Source organism: Saccostrea cucullata, unplaced genomic scaffold (genome assembly GCF_032062105.1).
Source record: "Saccostrea cucullata isolate Sc308-1 unplaced genomic scaffold, CSIRO_AGI_Scuc_v1 ctg10735, whole genome shotgun sequence".
Classification (NCBI taxonomy): domain Eukaryota; kingdom Metazoa; phylum Mollusca; class Bivalvia; order Ostreida; family Ostreidae; genus Saccostrea; species Saccostrea cuccullata.
This window is the reverse complement of record NW_026922370.1, coordinates 1-14,127: the sequence shown is the minus strand read 5'-3', so window position 1 is coordinate 14,127 and position 14,127 is coordinate 1. Positions and strand designations below refer to the sequence as shown.

The window sequence follows — 14,127 nt, the reverse complement described above, 5'->3', positions numbered from 1 at the left end:
AAATGCTCCCTAGTGGTATCCTGGGACACCTAGGGAAAATTTACCAAAAGCTCTCCTTAACTTTTTTGACTTGACAACATATACGGTAACAAATTGCTTTGATTATTTTCTTTGACAAATTTTATCAGTTTAAAATGTGCAAATGTGAGCATTCATATTTTCTCAATAGTAGGTATTTATTGAAAAAAAAAAGTCGTTATAGAATTTTGACCTGTTCTTAAACCTAGTCCTTGTTTTTTGAGAGATGTTACAAATAAAATTTTTTTTAGATTATTATATGCAAGTTTTATGTACAGGTAGGGCTTAAGTCTCTAAATAACCTGGACTCATTGTTTATGAGGAAAAGACCCTTATAGGTCACCTGAGCAAATGAACAACTTTATAGTTATTGAATTTGATTTATGTTTTAAATGTAATGATACATTTTGAATCAGAGGCACATTGTTCATAAACCAATACACTTAGCAGTTGCTTAGCAAGCTGAATACCCTGATTCGCATAAAAGTATTGCATTTGTTTCAGTACATTCAAACAGAAGTGCAATTATTGACAGATGTCCACACAATGCACAATTTTTTTAATGGCAAATTAAAATTGCAATCCCAATAAAAGAAAAAAAATAAATGTCCATATAAAATATAAAATAGGAGCAGAGCAAACACAGACCCCTATTTCAAACAATTAATTCATTTTCAGTATATAAGTCATGGAGACCCTGGGGCCTTGAATGAGTAGGGCCCTGCTGACATAACAGCCGCCGTGTGCTCATTGTCTTGATCAGCAAATAAGAAAAAATTTTCAAAGATTTAATGCATTTTCACTGTGTAATAATGCCTCGCCTAACTAATAATTGGGGCCATAAAATTCATACATTTTAGAAGAGGCATTTTTGCTCATCATAAATTATGTTTGCTACTTAGTTTTATTTAATACCAGTTTTCAAAGAATTTATTTTCACATATAATGCTGTATTATACTTGGGGCCATAAAATTCATAATTTTTGAGATTTTTATCATCATTTTATGCACTTGTTTTTATTTGATACATAGAGCATGCTATTGCAAATCAATTCATGTATTTTCACTACATAATCAAGAGCCCCCCACCCTGATGAACACCAGTTTATTGACCCTGGGGCTATAAAATTCACAATTTGGGTAAAAGCACTCTTGCTCATCATAAAAATGTTTAGTTAGTTTATTAATTTATCAGGAGCAGAGAAGAAGATAAAGAAATCTGTATTTTCACTATATAAATCAATAGAAAACCCTATTTACCCCTGACCCTGGGGCCATTCTTTAAAATTCTCAATTTTGAAATTGCACATCTTAAAATCATAACTGTACAAAGTTTATTTAATACCTAGGACTAGAGAAGAAGATTTTCAAAGAATTCATGCATTTTCACTATATAAAATGCTCCCCCCCCACCAAACCTTATCCCTGGGGCCATAAAATTCATAATTTTTTGAAAAGCTCTTATCATTATGCTTTTTAGTTTATTGATACCTAAACAGAAGAAGGTAACAAATATTATGACGCATAATCATTAGAGGTAACAAATGTTGACAGGGGCTTAAAATTCAAATGTAAATCATCTTTTCATCATACTATGCACTTAGTTAGTTTATTTAATACAAAGGGGCAGAGAAGAAGATTTTCAAAGAAATCTGAAAACATTTTCACTATATATAATTATAGAGCGAATTGCAACACCAAAACTGAAACTGTTGATAAATTTCACGTTTCAAAATCTTTCTATAACTATGTACTTTTTGTTTACATTTTCTTATTGGTGATTTATTTTTTGACAAAGAAATAATATTTTTGCAATTACTTATTTAGCCCCGCCCTAGCACTCGACAAATTTGCTAATGCTGAAATTTATCTAGGAGTAAAAATTTTTAAAGATTGCATTAATTTAGTTTAAATAAGTCGTATAGTTCCTTGGGGATTGACCTGTTCCAAAAACTTAAGCCTAGTCACTTGTTTGAAAAATTTAGGTCAGATTGGTTCAGCATCCAAAGCAAGTCTTGATTGTCCATCCTTAATGTAACCATGCAAGTTTGGTCCAGGTAGGGCTCATAGTTTCTTGGAAATAACCTGGTCACTCATCTGAAAAATGTAGGACAGATCCAGCATCTGAAGCAAGTCTGGTAGTGTATATCCCTAGATGCATCATCCATGCAAGTTTGGTTCAGGTAAGGCATTTAATTTTGTTGTTTTGAAAGTAACCCTATTCAATATATAGTCATGTAAATTTTTGTGTGGGATTTAATATGGTTGATAATTGTTTTCAATGAAATAATTGAAATTTAATCCCCCCCAAATATTTGTGCTTTTACAGTAGTTACATGGGAATGGACTTGCTCCTAGACCTTTAACCTGGTACACCAATGCTTATGTTGACGCCAATGCTGGGGGGTATAGCATAAGCTCATCTGGACTTTCTCCAGGTGAGCTAAGAAGAAAGCATTCCTCACAAGGGGCAGAAGAGTACAAAGATGCTTAGCCCTGTGAATCCATGCAGAGAACTGAAGCTTCAGTGCAGGACAGCACATAAGAATTGCTACACATACCATTCTGAAGACTTACCTTTGATGAAGCTGGCTATGTCTACTGCTGACTGTTCCTTTCTAAACTGATACCTGGAACAGTGTGGAAAGTCCTGTCAACTTGACAGTTTTTCCTGTCATGGGCTGAAAAGAAGTAGAAAACTTCAGTGGTGCCTACTGACTTTGATTCAAACATAATAATCATGGATAAGGAACACTTATGTTTGTTAAGAGACTGTAAAAAAAAAATTTCTTTTGGACCAAAAAATGACTCGATAGAATTGAAATATCATAATCTAAAACAGTAAAATGGACCATATATTTAAAATCAACATCAAAATGTATTATATGCATTTACTAGAATTTTTTGAAAGTAGAATACATAAAACTGCACTTATTGGTTCAAGCTAATTCATGTATACTCAACATTGGAACTTTGTGAATCTGTATGGACACCCGTTTTCAAAGGAAGTAGAGTGGTTCATCATCTAAATCAACAACAAAGTAGAAACAAGAAGTGTTTGTGAAACACTATGCGCCCGGCGGTAACAAAGTTCAAAAAAGCTATTTTTTGCAGATAGGTCACAGTCAAGGTCACAAGGTCATGACCTTGGTGTCATTTGAAAGAGCTTTATTAGTGATGCGTTTCAATGAAGAAGTCTCTACCTCTTATGGATCAAAAGTTAAGGCGAAAGTTCTAAAAAGCTATTTTTAGCATATAGGTCACAGTCAAGGTCACAAGGTCATTGAACTTGGTTTCATTTGAAAGAGCTTCATTGGTCGAGTGTGCATACCAAATATGAAGTCTCTATCTCTCATGGTTCAAAAGTTATGGCGAAGGTTAAAGTTGACAACAGACAGACAGACAAACAGATAAACAGACAGGACAAAAACAATATACGCCTCGGATCTATCGATCCGGGCGCATAAAAATTACTTCAAAAGCAAACACGAGAGGCCACATACTCATATGAGATCTTTTGCTAGGAAAAAAGCAGATAAAAGTTCTGTATTGAAAAGTTTATTTATAAAGTGGTCTCAGAGGGGAGGGGGTTTATTTATAGAAGTGGTCTTACAAACTTGAACAAGTGAACAAACTTGACTTTACACTCCCTGTGGATACTTCCAAATTCCTTTGGTCGCCCGCGTGGCACAGTGGTTAGAGTGTCTGCTCTAGAGTCGCAAAGTAAAAATTTGATCTTTAAGTCTGACAGGTTCAAATCCCACAAGGAGACCGGTCCTTTGGGTGAGACCGTTTAAGGTTTCACACAAGGAAATAATTTCACTATATGTTACTATATAGCTTTGATTAAATTTATTAACTACTCAGCTATGTTAAGGACCGATATGGAAAATGTGACCTTTGCGCCGTTTTAATATGTATTACTTCTTTTAAATGAAAGAAAAAGTGAGCTAGCTCACATACCCCACGCTCCCCCAAAACTTGACGGTGAAACACATAATGAAAGGCACAGTGCACTTTAAATACATAGTATAGATCAAAAAGGGCAATAATTGCAAAAAAAATCTTCACATCAAAATGTCTTGCACATGAGGACATTTAAATGTGGAATGAAGTTTCTAGATAAATAATTGAATCAAAATTTCTTGGCATTATACAAATCCAAACATTAATTTGAAGTGGGGGGGGGGGGGGGGGAGGGGAGAAATTTTCTTGAATAATAGGCAAAACTCTTGGGATAAAATAATGGAATATGTCCTAAATAACTCTATAGGTTGACAAAACTATGTACAACAGATTAAGAGGAGTGGTGCTGACAAACTGTTCATCTCTATATTCAAAATATGGCCAAAAAGTCTAAGTTGGAAAATGTGGAAATTCCCGGAAAAATAAAGGAATCGGAATTTCCTGGTAATATGCACATCTACATATTGTGTCCTAAATACCTACAAAGTTTGACGAAATTCTGTGCAGCGGTTTATGAGGAGTTGCGCTGACAAACTGTTCATCTCTATATTCAAGGTATAGCCAAATGCCTGTTAAGAAGTGCGGAAATTCCCAGAAAAAATAATTGAATCGGAATTTCCTGGTAATATGCACATCTACACATTGTGTTCTAAATATCGGCAAAGTTTGACGAAATTCTGTGCAGCTTTTTATGAGGAGTTGCGCTGACAAACTGTTAATCTCTATATTCAAGGTATGGCCAAATGCCTAAGTTAAAAACTGTGGGAAGTCCTGGAAAAAATAAAGGAATCGGTATTTCCTGGTAATATGCACATCTACATATTGTGTCCTAAATACCTGCAAAGTTTGACAAAATTCTGTGCAGCGGTTTATGAGGAGTTGTGCTGACAAACTGTTCATCTCTATATTCAAGGTATGGCCAAATGCCTAAGTTAAAAAGTGCGGAAATTCCCAGAAAAATAGAGGAATCGGAATTTCCTGGTAATATGCACATCTACACATTGTGTCCTAAATATCTGCAAAATTTGACAGAATTCTGTGCAGCGGTTTATGAGGAGTTGCGCTGACAAACTGTTCATCTCAATATTCAAGGTATGGCCAAATGCCTAAGTTAAAAAGTGCGGAAATTCCCGGAAAAAATAATGGAATCGGAATTTCCTGGTAATATGCACATCTACACATTGTTTATTAAATACCTGCAAAGTTTGACAAAATTCTGTGCAGCGGTTTATGAGGAGTTGCGCTGACAAAAAAAGAGGACTGACTGACTGACTGACTGACTGACTGACGGACAGGTCAAAAACATTATACCTCCCGCAACTAGTTGCGTGGGGTATAAAAATATTACAAAGCAACTGAATACTTGTAGAAAATGTAATATAGCTATCAATAATGGATAGGACCGGGCCGTAGTTATTACCAGTTATATCGCATGTATAATTGTTAAGCTGAATGTAGGAAATGAGGATAGTGCAAGGGCATACGCTTGTTTTTCATGAAAAAAATTGATACACATTAAAAGATGTTTATTTCCTCTACCCAAAAAGTGCTGGGAGCTAGTCTGTGCTGTTTACGAAGTACTGAAAATTTTGCCGAAAATGCTTATAATAGCTAAAAATTTACACTTCGCTTAAGTTCTGTTATAAATAAGAACAAGAGGCCCAGGGGCCACAGCGCTCACCTGAGCACATCGGGCTTGAATTTACTCCCCCCCCCCCTTCCAGGCGTTCATCATTTGAACAAACTAGAATCTACACTACCTGAGGATGATTCCATATAAATACCGCGGGTATCACTAATCATATCTTTGAAGTACTTGAAAAGAAGATTTTAAAAGGTTTCCCTATATATCCCTATGTAAAACTTGGGTCGGCCATTTTGGCCCCACCCTATCCCCAGGGCCGGGGGTCATGAATTTGTTTCATCATCTCCCCTTGGAAAAAGGCGTGGCCCTTCATTTGAAAAAACTTGAATCCCCTTCACCCAAGGATACTTTGTGCCAAGTTTGGTTGAAATTGGCCCAGTGGTTCTTGAGAAGATGAAAATGTTAAAAGTTTACAAACAAATAGACAGATGGACAGACAGACGAACTACAGGCCAAATATGATCAGAAAAGCTCACTTGAGCCTTCGGCTCAGGTGAGCTAATAATGTTATGCAGACCAGGATCAGCTCCCAGCACTTTTCAAAATAAACACTATATAAGCAATAAATATTCCAAATTTCAGCTCAAACAAAATAGTCTATGATCCTTGCACTTTTGATGTTAATCACGAAAACACTTATCGTTTTAGCGATATTCTCTACATTCCTTGCCCCTGGGCAGCTCCAATGCTACTAGATAAATTCACATTCTATACACATTGTATCTAATAAATTATTTTCTTTTAGTTTTAATGATTAGGTCTAAAAATTAGCAATGGTATCATATTTATTAAAGCATTCTTGTAATTATTTAACCAGTGAATCTAGGTCTCTGGATCACCTGTGCTGCGTCATGTCAAGGCTGATGACGTCATGTTTGACGAAAGGCTTTCTTCTATTACTCGACTGTATTGCTATCAAGTATTGTAATTTTACAAGATTTTACAAATAATTGATAAAATAAATAAATTCAAGTTGTTAATTACGCATGATCATGTCGTTAATTAATTTTTGTGGCTTGTCAAATTTCAATGACATCACAATCAAACTTCCAATACAGTGTGCAAGGAATGTGAACTCTGACCTTCCTTAACATAGCTGAGTAGACTCTCAGCAGATAATTCATGAAAAAGAAAATAAAGACTAATTCTTAGACAAAAATTTGAGATAAGAGAAAATACCCCTTATGCGGCTTTTAAGAAAGAAAATTGAGATTAAACATACCTACCCTGAAATACACGTGGGTTTCAGATGTTGACGAACAGCCTGCACACCATCCAGGAAGTTGCATCACATGCACCTAAAAAAGAGTTCCCTTTAATTCAGTGGCACAATTCTGCTAAAGATATGATATTCCTAGTACATGAGTCCAAAATTAAAACTGTAGACCTAAAAAAAAGTTGCCGAAAATGAAAAAAGAAAAAGAAATTGTCCCCATGTATATGGAACTTCATTTGACTAAGTTTGTTTTGATTGGCTATTTCCTTGCGTAAGACCTTAAACAGAGGTTCCATGTCACAGTAGGTGCTTGCACGAAAAAGATCCCTCACTGTTCAATGGCCCTGAGTGTAGAGCAAAGGACAAAATTGGCAGTTCTCCACCGATAAATGCTGGTGTCTCCATATGAGTAAAAAATTCTCGAGAAGGACGTAAAACAATATACAATCAATTAATCCTTACCTGTCTGCTAAACATAACAAAGGTTACAGTGGTGATTGGTAGAAATACAGCCTCAAAACTCTCTGTTGATGACCAGACAGCATCCTGCAATGTATACTCACCGCCAATAGAAACGCAACACCCTAATTTAAGGGGCGAAAATTCTGAACGGGATATAACTATGTACCAAAAAAGTTAGGACATCTTTTACTTTGCCAAATCACTTATTTAACGGTTGACTGATTTTCATTCCATTACCGGAATTGATTTTTAGCCCCCTAACAGAAATCAAAATATAGCATTTTTAATAAAATTATTGACAATATTTTGGGTTTTCAATTTTGTATCTGTTAATCATAATCTTGTACTAAAAGTTTTAAAAATATCCTTCTTTCTTATCCGGATGTGATGCAATGTATCCTCAAAGTTTAACTGAAAGCACGCATTTTCATTGCTAATTTGGAAATTCTCAAAATAAAGAGGCCTCTGAGATACACATGCAAATATACACTACATAACGACTTTTGATACCCATGTGTTTCAAAAGCATGAATGACAGTTCCTTGACTGGAATCAAGGGTTATTGTAAGTTTAGAAAATTTTACAAAAACAGGCATTTAAAAATATGCATTCAAAAGTATTTATTTCGCAGGTTAAGACATGATAAACCTACTGCATGGTAGAATTTTGGGCTGTGTTTGTTTCACCTGGCAATCAAACTTTTAATTGAATGTGTGCAAGGGGGGATGTTTTAAGTTATGTTTTACTTTACAAGGTTTAAAGATAAGATTATAAATGAATATATCAATGTAAAATGTAAATTTACAAAACAATGATACTTCATTTAAACGTTAAATGTTATCTTTAATCTTTAGAAATTAAACGCATAAATCTTAAAACATCCCACATTCCGACCATTCAATTAAAACGTTCTAGTTTCCAGGTACAACAAACACAGCCCGAACATCATACAGTAGGTTTATCAATGTCTTATCCTGAGCGAAATAAATATTCTTGTGCATCTTTAAATGCCTGTTTTTCAGATACTGAGGTCGAGTTTTCTCTAACTTGGCGTAGTGTAGTAACCCTGTGGACTTCCGGTAAAAAAAACTGTCATTCATGCTTTTGAAACACATGGGCCCGAAAAGTCGTTATGTAGTGTATATTTGCATCTGTAGCTCTCGCTTTTCTTTATTTTGAGAATTTCCAACATTAGCAATGAAAATGAGTGCTTTCAGTTACTTTGAGGAAATACAGGCATCACATCCGGAAAAGAAAGAAGGATATTTTTCCGGACTTTTAGTACAAGACTTTTGATTAACAGATACAAAACCTTGAAAACCCAAAATATTGTCAATAATTTTATTTAAAATGCTATTTTTTGATTTCTGTTCAGGGGGCTAAAAATCAACTTCCGGTAAAGGAATGAAAATCATTCAACCGTTAAATAAGTGATTTGGCAAAGTAAAAGATGTCCTAACTTTTTTGGTACATAGTTATATCCAGTTCAGAATTTTCGCCCCTTAAATTAGGGTGTTGCGTTTCTATTGGCGGTGAGTATATATACACCATGGATGTTCTTTAACAGGGGAGACTACTCGTAAAATCAGAGGAAATGTCGTCAAAATAAAAGTTACCCATGATTCTTACAACTAGGTTCCAAACCAGAAAATATTTTCTTTACAGTATAAGATGATTATAACAAACACTAAAACAAGAGGCCCATGGGCAACATCGCTCACCTGAGCACTGTGGCTAGGAAAAAGTAGAAATTGGTTTATTATTGAAAAGTTTAAATCCAAAAGTTGTCCCATGACCAATCATGGCTTTGCTATTCTTAAGAAGATGATTTTTAAAGAATTTTCCTATATATGTCTATGTAAAACTTTGGTCGGCCATTGTGGCCCCACCCTACCCCCGGGGTCATGATTTGAACAAACTTGAATCTACACTACCTGAGGATGCTTCCATATAAATATGATCAATTCTGGCTTTGCTATTCTTGAGAAGAAGATTTTTAAAGAATTTTCCTATATAAATATATGTATATGTAAAACTTTGGTCGGCCACTGTGGCCCCGCCCTACCCCCAGGCATCATGATTTAAACAAACTTGAATCTACACTACCTGAGAATGCTTTCATATAAATTTGATCACTTCTTGCTTTGCTATTCTTGAGAAAAAGATTTTTAAAGAATTTTCCTATATATTTCTATGTAAAACTTTGGTAGGCCATTGTGGCTCCGCCCTAGCCCTGGGGGTCATGATTTGAACAAACTTGAATCTACACTACCTGAGCATGCTTCCACATAAATATTATCAATTCTGGCTTTGTTATTCTTGAGAAGAAGATTTTTAAAGAATTTTCCTATATATTTCTATGTAAAAGTTTGGTCGGCCATTGTGGCCCTGCCCTACCCCCGGGGGTCATGATTTAAACAAACTTGAATCTACACTACCTGAGGATGCTTCCATATAAATATGATCAATTCTGGCTTTGCTATTCTTGAGAAGATTTTTTAAAGAATTTTCCTGTATATGTCTTTGTAAAGTTTGGTCGGCCATTGTGGCCCCGCCCTAACCCCAGGGGTCATGATTTGAACAAACTTGAATCTACACTACCTGAGAATGCTTCCATATAAATATGAACAATTCTGGCTTTGCTATTCTTGAGAAGAAGATTTTTAAAGAATTTTCCTGTATATTTCTATGTAAAACTTTGGTAGGCCATTGTGGCCCCGCCCTTGCCCTGGGGGTCATGATTTGAACAAACTTGAATCTACACTATCTGAGCATGCTTCCACATAAATATTATCAATTCTGGCTTTGTTATTCTTGAGAAGAAGATTTTTAAAGAATTTTCCTATATACTTCTATGTAAAAGTTTGGTCGGCCATTGTGGCCCTGCCCTACCCCCGGGGGTCATGATTTAAACAAACTTGAATCTACACTACCTGAGGATGCTTCCATATAAATATGAACAATTCTGGCTTTGCTATTCTTGAGAAAAAGATTTTTAAAGAATTTTCCTATATATGTCTATGTAAAACTTTGGTCCGCCATTTTGGCCCCGCCCTACCCCTGGGGGTCATGAATTGAACAAACTTGAATCTACACTACCTGAGGATGTTTCCCCATAAGTTTCATCTTTCCTGGCACAGTGGTTCTTGAGAAGAAGATTTTTAAAACATAATACCAAATTTTCATTAATTCCCAATTATCTCCCCTTGAATGAGGGCAGGGCCCTTCATTTGAACAAATTTGAATCCCCTTCACCCAAGGATGCTTTGTGGCAAGTTTGGTTGAAATTGGCCCAGCAGTTCTTGAGAAGAAGTCGAAAATGTGAAAGGTTTACAGACAGACAGATGGACGCTGGACAAAATGTGATCAGAAAAGCTCACTTGAGCCTATGGCTCAGGTGAGCTAAAAAGAATTGACATTTATAGCAAAGTGGTTCTTATTCCCCATGGCTATAAATATATTGTAAACTAAACAGATACATCTTTAATGAACAATAAGGAAGCAAAATCATCTGTCCCCGGCACTTTCTATAAATCTGTTTCACTGTAAAAATGTAAATGAAGACAGTTAGATTTGCATGCAGGGCTGACTGCTGGAAAAAATTTGTTTGAAACAGATCTGTGTGGAATTAGTATGAAAAGTCATTGGTAAGAAGTTTGAAAAGTCAATGATCCCCCCCCCCCCCACCACCACCACCACCACCACCAAAAGAGGATTTCAGTTAAAAGGGTTTTTTTTTATTGTTATTAACTTGACTGGGTTGGGACCCCCCCCCCTTTTTTGGGGGGGAAAAAAAAAGATCCACGCCTTGGGTGCATGGTTATTTCAACATTGGATATACTAATACTTGAATATTTCATAGAAATCAAATGCTTAAAAAAACTGTGACCTTCTTTTGTAAAATTGAAAAATGAGGGTGAACTGCTACATATAGATAGTTTTCGATTGACCAAGAGTTACTTCCCGTTGGCCGCCATACTGGAGGTCCAAACGCTCATATTCCTTCATTGTTCAACCAATTTAAAATTTTTATATTTGCTATTCTGAATTAGAAATCATTATTTTTCTGAAGTATATAAATTTTTGGAAGTCTCCTTTATTTAAGAAAAATTATTTGATAAAGATTTTCCTCCAAATATTTCTGCTTTAGTTTCTTAAACTTGGTAAGACAAAGAGGGAAAATCACTGAGTCGACCTCCAATATGGCGACCAACGGGAGGTAACTTTCGCTAAATTCAGGCCTATCGAAAACTATCTATTATTCAGTTTTGAACTTTTCAACAATGTTCAATGAAGAAAAAAATGAAAACTGTCCCTAAATAATGTATTTTACAGGGAAGTAAATGAACAGACACTCCAAAAGACGTTGGACACATTAAAAAATGAAAACTGCAAGAATATTTTTTTTTTCTAAAATATTGTTTACAGACAAAGACCTTGTATAGCAATGACAGGCATGCGCGAGTTATGGCACTTTCCTATTCTGCTCCATGCTAAATAGGTCATGTTTATAAGTGAATTAACAGCTTAAATTTCTGTGCATACTTTAATTTCTTGATTCAGATTAAAAGTTAAAAGACCATTTTGGATAATACATACATCGATTCCTGACAAAAGTGCGTAAAAAAATGCATAACACGAGATACTCGCACGGTTATATAGATAACAAAGACGTAATGGCGGCCATTATGTGAGAAAACCCTGATGTTATAAATAGGCATTATAATGCTTAAGCACGTGATATTAGACAGTCATATGAATGTTTTACGAAGGCTGAAAGATAGAGATTTCTAAAAACATCTTGGGTACGTAGATCAAGTCCCATAAATAGAAATTTAAAGCGAAAGTAGATGACATATCGTGTTCAACTTCGTTTCTTTCGTTAATTTGCCGTTTTGACAATACTTTGACAGCAATAAACAGAAGGAGAAATCATTTTTCTTTCATTTGGTATATAGTTTCTTAAAATAAATCGTTGCGCATAGGTGCGCAATGAGCTTTAACCAGTTATGCTTGACAAAAACGTCGACATTTTTAACAGGGGCAGATAACTGAAATTCCCGCGCAACATCGGAGATTCTGAGGAGGCATTATTTCTAAGTTGTATATTTGTTGATCAATGTCAATCTCAAGCTGTTATATTCTTACAATGCTAAAAAAAGATAATAAAGTAAATAAAATGCATGATTTTAATGAATCAGATCTATGAACTTTGATTAGTATCACTGCATTCTGCAACTTTAGGATACCATTAAGTCCATTTGCAGTAATTGGTGTAATGTATGGATAATTATAATTATTTTAATAGATCTATATGTTTTCATTTTTTTTAATTCATATATTTCTTTTTAAACAATTTTTATAACAGAATATCAAGTGATTGAACAGATTAAGATATAAGAGAACCTCGAGTTCATACTTGGAATTTCTTTTTCAGGAATTTTTTTTTATCAGATTTATACACATGTACCAGTATATCGTACAGCTAGATTAGCATTATTTTAAAATTTGAATTGCTCAAAATAAAAACAATGAATGCTAATACTTTTGAAGTGTTGTTTAAATATTAGATTTAAATTTTAATCAAATTGTTTCAACAAAAAAGAAATAAAAATATTCTAACAATATTATTTTGCAATATTTAATAATACATGCATTTTTATAACAACATATTTAAAGATATAATAATTTAAAATCCATGAGTATGTAAACAAAATCTAAATAATATTCTTTGCTGATGTGTACTTCATTAAAAGTACTCATGTTCTATCTTACTAAGTGCCTGGTTTCCCTATTTGGTATAACATTAAGTATAATTCCGAAGATCCTACAATTTATACTTATAAACTGAAAAATGATCTGGAATCAGGGGCTTGAAAACAAAAGTTTAATAGATTTTGCATTTGATTCTCAGAGTAAAATCAGCAGTAAATGCTGTCATTATTCAAAATTGTTTAAAATGAATATCAATTTACATTTCTTCAAGTGTTATTATTATTTTTTTTTACAACCGAAAAATTGGCAGAAAACACGAAATGCTACTGAATTTCAAATACTTGTATCTTTTTTGTACATTGACCAATCTGAATAACCTTTACACCATTGAAATCCTTGTAAACTGACCTTTCTTTTGATGTAAAATAAGTGTGGTTTCAAAATTATTTTAAAAATTGCCTGTTATTGCTACCTTGTATAGGGGTCTACCTCACAGTATCACTCAAGGCGATAAGCGCTCCTGATCTCGGACCAGTAGAGCTAAAAACTCATTTTACATGAGCTTTTTAAAATAAAAACAGATTTACCTATAAATAGTATCATGTGGCTGATTAAACTTCGTCTCACTAGCCCTGAACAACCTCTCATTTCCCGCCACGGACGTCACACAAATGGCGTTCCAGTATTACGATCCCGATGCTATTTCACACCGGACATTGGCCCCACGATCAACCATTGAATATACATGTATAATCTGTATACAGAGTAAACAAAAAAAAAGCATTCCCTCATGCAAGTCTTTCTTTCAAATTATCTTTGCCAAGTCATGTTTTGCATAATTTTTTCTAGTACACATTTGTATTTTTTTTTGTTAATTCAAAACTTTTCCTTCATTGATCAATAATATGTTACTCATAATGTTAGAATAAAATGAAAACATGTACATGTATTAATATTGTACATGTACAGATATATATTTAGACAGACAGTATGCAAAAATGTCTACATCGTGCGCGGATCTAAAAAAAAAATTCAAATATGAGATCTACAGGGGTCGCGGTCCACATTACACTAACTTAACAAATTTACCAGGAATAGGAATTTC

General features: G+C 34.5%; 1 long non-coding RNA gene across 1 annotated transcript; it reads right to left on the bottom strand.

Annotated features, from left to right (window-relative positions):
- Nucleotides 1–2,596: 2,596 nt before the first annotated feature.
- LOC134261680 (uncharacterized) lies at nt 2,597–13,776 on the bottom strand. Its single transcript, XR_009990862.1, has 4 exons — nt 13,610–13,776; nt 7,308–7,391; nt 6,856–6,927; nt 2,597–3,043 (listed from the first exon to the last, which is right to left on the bottom strand). It is a non-coding gene; the product is annotated as an uncharacterized LOC134261680 (long non-coding RNA).
- Nucleotides 13,777–14,127: the final 351 nt, after the last annotated feature.